The 7,436-nt window shown below is 37.0% G+C and overlaps 1 protein-coding gene across 2 annotated transcripts in view; it reads right to left on the minus strand.

The window, feature by feature from the left end:
- Positions 1 to 6,712, minus strand: part of ndst2b (N-deacetylase/N-sulfotransferase (heparan glucosaminyl) 2b) — a 56,787-nt gene extending 50,075 nt beyond the window's left edge. The window contains exon 1 of one of the 2 annotated variants that reach the window (XM_083555877.1): positions 6,493 to 6,712. The gene's annotated coding sequence lies outside the window, so the exon portion shown is untranslated. The remainder of the gene's footprint in view (positions 1 to 6,492) is intronic. The other variant, XM_083555876.1, reaches the window with a different exon arrangement.
- Between the last annotated feature and the right edge of the window lie 724 nt (positions 6,713 to 7,436).

A 7,436-nucleotide genomic window follows, 5' to 3' on the forward strand; every position in this document is an offset into this window, starting at 1 on the left:
TAGAATTATGAAAGGCAGTAGGTTTTAAAAACAAACACACATTTCACTGGTCCATATCACTTTTCTCTGGCCACAGTTTTCGACCTGACTTTCAACAAGCTGTTATTCTACTGTTTAATTCGACCACCTGCTTCCCATTCAAAGCAAATATTCTACATAATCTGGCTGCAACAAAACCTCTGGCAAAACCCAGGTCTCATAAGGCTGCATGAGAGAAAAATCTCATTGTGAATGCAGCAAGATACAAAAGAAAAGTATCCCATTACACACTCATACGCCTGGGAATGAGCAAGAGGCTCAAGAGCCAATCCTGTATTTGTTCAAAAGAAAAGTGGAACAAAGAAACCTTTTTCAGTCTCAAATATAATAAAGAGAAGCCGTGGTGTGCCCTGAAAGACACACCTTTCTGTTCTTTTAGAGTAAACCTTTGCACAAGAGAAAGAGGTATTACTCTCACTAGACCTTAATCTATAGAAAGTGCAATGGTGATTGTTTCAAACATTTGAAATAATAGCCTCAGTGCTAAAGATTAATTCACAGATTAGTTTAAAAACATTACGTAGAATATTCAACATTCAATACATATGCACATTAGCATACCATAGCCATATATATTCAATTAATACTATTACAGACAACACAATACTGGTGAATTGCAAAATAAATAAATATAATAATCAAGTATTTATTATACCTTGTTTGCTTTTAAATTCAAGAATTGTAGTACTCTTCAAAAGAAAATACACAGTTGTCTTCCATTACATACACAATCTGTACCTTGTTTTAGTCAAATAGCCGTTAGCCAAACATTGAACAAATGTGCACAAAATAAGACAATAAAAGGTTTAAACACCTGCTAAATTCTAAGCACTGTGATTTATATAAAATATGAATGTCTATTCTGCTGTTCTCGAAACTACTACTACTATGATTATGGTGTCATGTACTTTATATTACTTCATTTTATGTCATGTTCCCAAAAAATATTTAATGCTTAATGTTACCAAATCAGATTAGATTCCTTATTTCTCTTTTTTAACCATTTTGAGTTAGGCTAATATCTACCCAATATATCACCCCCATGTCACCTCTAGAACTGATATCTTCATCCTAAATTCCAATTAGAGCACTAAAATAAGTACTTAGCTTAGCTCTGGTTAAAAGTGTAAAATGTGGTTAGCAGCTAGTAGCTAGTAACTTTCTGCTCACTTGTGAAGAGATCTAGGATAACGCCAAGATGATTATTCATCATTCATGGTTTTCCAGATTTCAGTTAAGCTTGGAAGTACAGTACATTTCTATTGTTAAAATGTAACAATTCAATACATTGCGCAATTAAAGATAATCCCTAGAAAGACTGAAATAGGTATACAGTAATGAAATACAGGAATCCAATCCATAAAAAGGCAAAAACAGGTGACCAAAAATGCAAGCATAATATGGTTTAATCCAAAGCTGCATATGATCTGGTTCAATCCAAACCCTCAAGCTAATGTTAAGTACAGCTGGATATTCAAGGCTAATGAATGTTTGAGCCAGCGTCACACTAAATGCTAATTAAGTGACAAGGGAGAATTTGACCTATATTTAAAAAAGCTGTTTCTTCATGTGGAAGTCAACCATTGCTCTCTGTGTTATGAAGAAAAATATATGCATTCTCATATCTCATGCATTTTAAATGTGAAATCTTTTCAGCCCCTTATCTAAAATCTCACATGATTAGCAGGCAGGAGATTAGCAGGCAGCAAGTAAAGCCTGTTATACATGCCATGAGTACTGTATGTAAAACAAGATTCACCAGGTAGGAAATATATATATATATATATATATATATATATATATATATATATATATATATATATATATATATATATATATATATATATATATTTTATTTGAATAAATTCTTATAAAGGTAACTATTTATAGAGAATTTTTTTTCATAACAGATGTAATAAAAACATATGTCTTGCATTGCTTGCTCTCTTTATGAATCTTTGTGAGGATGCACCGCTGAGCAGTGATGGCACAAAAATATGAATGTGTGTACGTGCGTGTGTGCGCATATGTGTGTGTAATACTGAAACAGTAAGCCTTAGAAACCTGATTAGCAAGCTTGGATGAACAATCGATTAGATAAAAGCCCATGCTGAGAAGAGAAAGAGAAAGCCTTTGCCAATTCTCCAATGAGGAAGAGGATTTGAGCTAAAATAAATCTTATACAAATGAACTGATTCATGAACTATGTGGAAAAAACTTCACAACATTTTATATTAGCTCCTGCAAGACTAATCAAAACCAGAAAATATGTCAGGCAAAATGGGAATGCCCTACCTCTAATATCCCTATACGTACGTACCTTATTGCAAAAATGCAAAAACAGTCAAAAGACAAATTTGTTAGCTGTAAGCACAGTCTCACATAACTCTCTGGCATTATCTAAGCTTCATCAAAAATCTACAAGTCATTTAGTCTAAATATGTCATTTCATTTCAACGAGCCTGGATTCCTTAAACCAAAAGTCTCCAGGTTCATCCGACCATGCCTGACTTTCTTAATGCTTGAATTAGAAGCATGAGCTTGATGAAACGAGAGGGCAAAACCAATAGGATAGAAAAGCATGTCAGAGGGAAAAACAGCACCAGATTTTCCATTTTCCTCTACAAGTGAGAAAGCACATGAATTATGGATGCGGGCTAGCCAACAGCGTGAGAATTTGATCCCTGACCAGACAGCTCTTGGCTCCCTGTGGAGCTGCCCCCCTGCTGCTTCCTTTTCACATTGCCATCCATTCCACATGACACACTCCTCACAGCCAGAGGACAGAGAACAACGCTTAGCTCGTCAAGACATATCACTCTCTTGTCTTCCCAGGAATAGAGATTAAACTCAAATGGTGTTAGTGATTTGTCCTTAAACAAAAATATGCTTTTAACTGCTCCCTCTGGTACTATTTTTCACCTGTTGCCTCAACCTCCATGGAAGTGGTGATGCATGGTAGGATGTGGCATCCAGAAGTCTGACAGAGCAGATGCTAGATGCAAGGTTCCCTGGGGCATACAGTGAATTAATTAACTTTGACAGAGAACTGTATGAGTAAAACATAAGATTCAAATTTACTACAATTAGACACACACAAAAAAGCACTAATTTAGACCTGTTTTTTGAGTGTGGTAGGAGAGGAGTATATAGATAGGTATTTAAAAAATTAAGAAAGATAGAAAGAAAGAAAGTAGAAAAACCACAAATTTCTAAATATGCTAAAGTATTGCATTATAAAATCCTGGTAGCAGCATATCAGGTAGATTAAAAACCTGAGAGGAAAAGCTTTAAGGACTGTGGGGGAGACTCAGCATAATTTAAGCTCTATTTTAAATTAGCTTTAAAATTCAGTTGAGCATAAATTATTTAACTCATTTTCAAAATTGGAAGATGATCATTTCAATTATGGCTTCATCATAAATCATGGTGCTTTAAACAACTTGATTATGCATATTCACACAATCTATGACATTCAATATTGTAAATCACCTTGTGCCCGAACAAGTGTGCTCATTATTCTTCCTGTTGTTTTACTAATATAACACTTCACCAACAAAGACCTTGTAGAATAAAAAATACATGCAATGAATATTCCTTCAAGCCACCTGACATAGACTGATGTGTATCATGTTTATAGACATACCGGTAATCTACTGATCTAGCAGAACAAACTTCAGACATTCAAATTCAATTCCATTAATTTTTGTTTGTGTAGCACTTTTAACAATGGACACTGGTGTTCAAGGATTAGTTTACAAGTCCTGGTATAGCAGCGATATCTTACCTTACTTAAACTAGTTTACTTAAACAAGACTGCTGAGTTTAACAAATGACCAGACAAACCGAAGCATACATTAACAAAAATGAATTGTGTGATATAATGTTTAATGCAGAGTATGTACTTGTTATTTGCACTGATCGGCCATTACATTAAAAACATTTAGAGGTGAAGCATATCTAATCAATTATTTCGTTTCAATGGCCCCTGTCGAGAAAATAGATATAAGGCAGCAAGTAAACAGCCAGTTCTTAAAGATGTTCTTTTTTCAAACTTCCAACACAAGTGTAAAGATCTGAGTGACTTTGACCAGGCCAAAATTGTGATAGCTAAACAACTGGGTCAGAAAATCTCCCAAATGGCACGTCTTGTGGGTGTTCCCAGGATGCAGTGATTGGTACATACCAAAAATGGTCCAAAGAAGGGCAGCCAGTGAACTGGTAACAGGGTCATGGTGCGCAAGGCTCACTTATAAACATGGGGAGAGAAGGTTAGCCTATCTGTTCAGATCCAACAGAAGAGATACTATAGCACAAAATGCTGAAAGAAAGGAGTCAGAACACACAGTGTTTTGCAGATCGCTTCATGTGGAACTGCATAATATTAGACCAGTTAGAGTATCCATGCTAATGCCTGTTCAAACCCAAAAGTGCCCACAATAGGCATGTGAACATCAAAACTGGACACATGAGTAATGGACAAGGTTGCTTAGTCTGATGAATCGTGTTTTTTTTTTTTACATCTTTGGATGTCCAGGCACAGGTGTATCACTTACCTGGAAAGCAATTGTAACAGTATGTACTTTATAAAGACGGCAAGCAGGTGGAAGCAATGTAATGCTTTGGGAAATGTTCTGCTAGGAAACCTTGAGTCATGACTTTCATATGGATGTTTCATTCACACATACACATTGTTGCTGACCAATTAAACCCCTTCCTGGAACAAGGATTCCCTAATGACTGTGGCCTCTTTTAGCAGGTTAATGTTCCTTGCTACACTACAAAAATCGTTCAGGAATAGCTTTAGGAACATCAGAGAGAGTTGACTTGATTTCCCCTAATCTTAGTCTGATCAAGCATCTGTGATGTGTCTGACAAACAAGTCAGATCAATGAGGCCACACCTCACAACTTACAGGACATAAATAACTGCTGCTAATGTATTGGTGCCATATAGCATAGCACACATTCAGAGGTCTTGTGGCTTCCATGCCTCAATAGATCAGAGTTGTTTTGACAGTAAAAGGAAAACTACACAATACTTGGCAGGTGTTGTTCATTTTATGGCTAATGGGTTTGTACAGAAGCTTCAGAAATCCTGCTTAATACAGATAAAACTAAGGAAATGAAAGATGATAAGGAATTGTACTTTTGCAGTGCAAATTAACACCGTTCTAGTTTTCTGAGTTTTTCACGAAATATATCACAGCCTTAAAAAAATGGTGACCAAAGGCACTACTTTTTAATTATCCTACTTATCGAGAGCATAGATAGAGGACTCAATAAGTAAGCGTTTCTCTCGGTCCAGCTCTCACTGGAGTTCGGATTCAAACCATTTATTAATGGTCTCATCTAAAAACGTACAAAAGGTCTTTTATTTTCCTTTCCTTCAATAAGCACTGACTATAATTACTAAGTTGGTGGGGGAAAAAAAATTCCAAGAAGCTTCTCAATTACATTCCAACAATACTCCAGGCAATGGCTGCAGTACTTTTCCTCAAAACGGTTTATTTTATTCCCACTAGGCAGCTGAGAGTTCACACTCCTGACCATTTACTTTAGAGAAAAGATATCATGAACTTTCCATTACTCTGCCATATCGCAGAACTAAACAATGAACACGAGACTTCTAATCAAATATTAATATTGAACATTCTGCACATCAGCAGAACTACACAGCTTTCTGTACCACATACATTAATAAATCACACACAGAAGATCCAGTGAAAGAAATGAACTAATATAAGTGCAAGACAGGAAGTAGGTACAGGGCTACAATTAAGATGAAGTCCAGATATTCGAGAAGAACAAACTCATGACACTTATGTACAGAAACAGAATAAAATAAAGAACTAAAGAACATAAAGCACAACGTGCATAAAATGAGTGGGGTTGAAAAAGAAACATTCAATATTAAAGAGTTGATACGTATAAAAAAATGAAAAATAAAAACACTACTTCAGCTGAGATTGTTATTTTAGTGGATGGGGCTTGTGTTCGCTCTCTGGGTGAACATATTGTGTCAATAATGAAATCACAACTAATGCAATTACTGCGCGGCAGGTGCACTTCTATTAATGATCTCACAAAAAAGCAAAACATCAGCTAGTGTTTTGATTAGGTCTTCTTACTATAATACTTATTACCCCAAAAACACTGGAGCGAGATTTTCCTGAACGCGAAACTTTCTATAGTCTAATATGAAACATTCTTTCTTAGCCAAACCCGGAAACCTGCCAAAGCGGTACCCAATCAAGTTCATCAGCTCTATCATGTATCACGGAGCGGAGGTGTGTGTGAGCTTCAGTTCGATTTCTCACTCCACTGCATCGCTCCGACACGCCACATCGCAGCCGAGTGAAGCCCAGCAGCAGCTCGACCACAGCGGCACTTCAGCTGCCGAACAAAGCGCACAATTTTCCCCTGCGTCCCCGGTGCACAAGCGTGTACTTACCGCGGAAACATCTGCGATCAAAGAAGATGAAGCGACGCGGGCTTGTCTTAAAACAGCAACTTTCCTTTGGCGCTGGAACACATCCCGCTCCGCTCCGCCATGTTCACTCTGGCCGAGATATACACACATATACACACACACGCACACACGCGCGCACGGGCGCGCGCGCCACACACACACACACACACACACACACAGTGGGGAGGGCTCAGCTCTATCCAACTTCAAAACACAGTGTTCACCCCAGTTAGACTGTATGGTGTACACTCACGTTTACTGCATATCATCAAGTTGTTCATTAACCTGGTTTTAATTTTGTAGGTATACAGTTACTGACTGTAGCTCATCTGTTGCTATGCAACTTTTTTACTTCCTCCTTCAGTAGAAAAGAACCATCATAAGCCCCCCACTGACCACACAGACATTATTTCTGTGATTCCATTAATGATTGAGTGCTGTGTTATTACTAATTAATTAAGTAGGATAGAAAGACAAACCCAAGTAGCAAACTGGCACAACCTCAACCACTTTAAATGTACCTTGTTAACATTGTCAAATATTGCAATGTTCTTATAAAAAGTGCTAATTTGTAACACTGGTATAACGTTGTATGAAGAAGCCCAACATACACACTTGAAACTGACCATGGGTCAAAATTCTGCTATTTCTCTTAGTCTAGCTTGCAGGTGTAGTTAGAGACTGGAACTTTTCTATTCACAATTTGCTTTAGTTGTGGTCTACTAGTTACTAGTTAACAACTAGTTACTGACTAGAGTAAACATTGTTTCCTGGATAGTTCTAGTGGGATATTTTGAGCAGTGACACCATCAGCTTCATGATTACCTTTTGAGTATGCAAGAGATTTCCTCAGTATCTCCTCCACTTGTTCGAACTAAAAGTGCAGAGAAACCAATTCTTCACAGTCACTTAAAGATGTAATTGCT

This window comes from Silurus aristotelis (genome assembly GCF_946808225.1).
Source record: "Silurus aristotelis genome assembly, chromosome: 12".
Classification (NCBI taxonomy): domain Eukaryota; kingdom Metazoa; phylum Chordata; class Actinopteri; order Siluriformes; family Siluridae; genus Silurus; species Silurus aristotelis.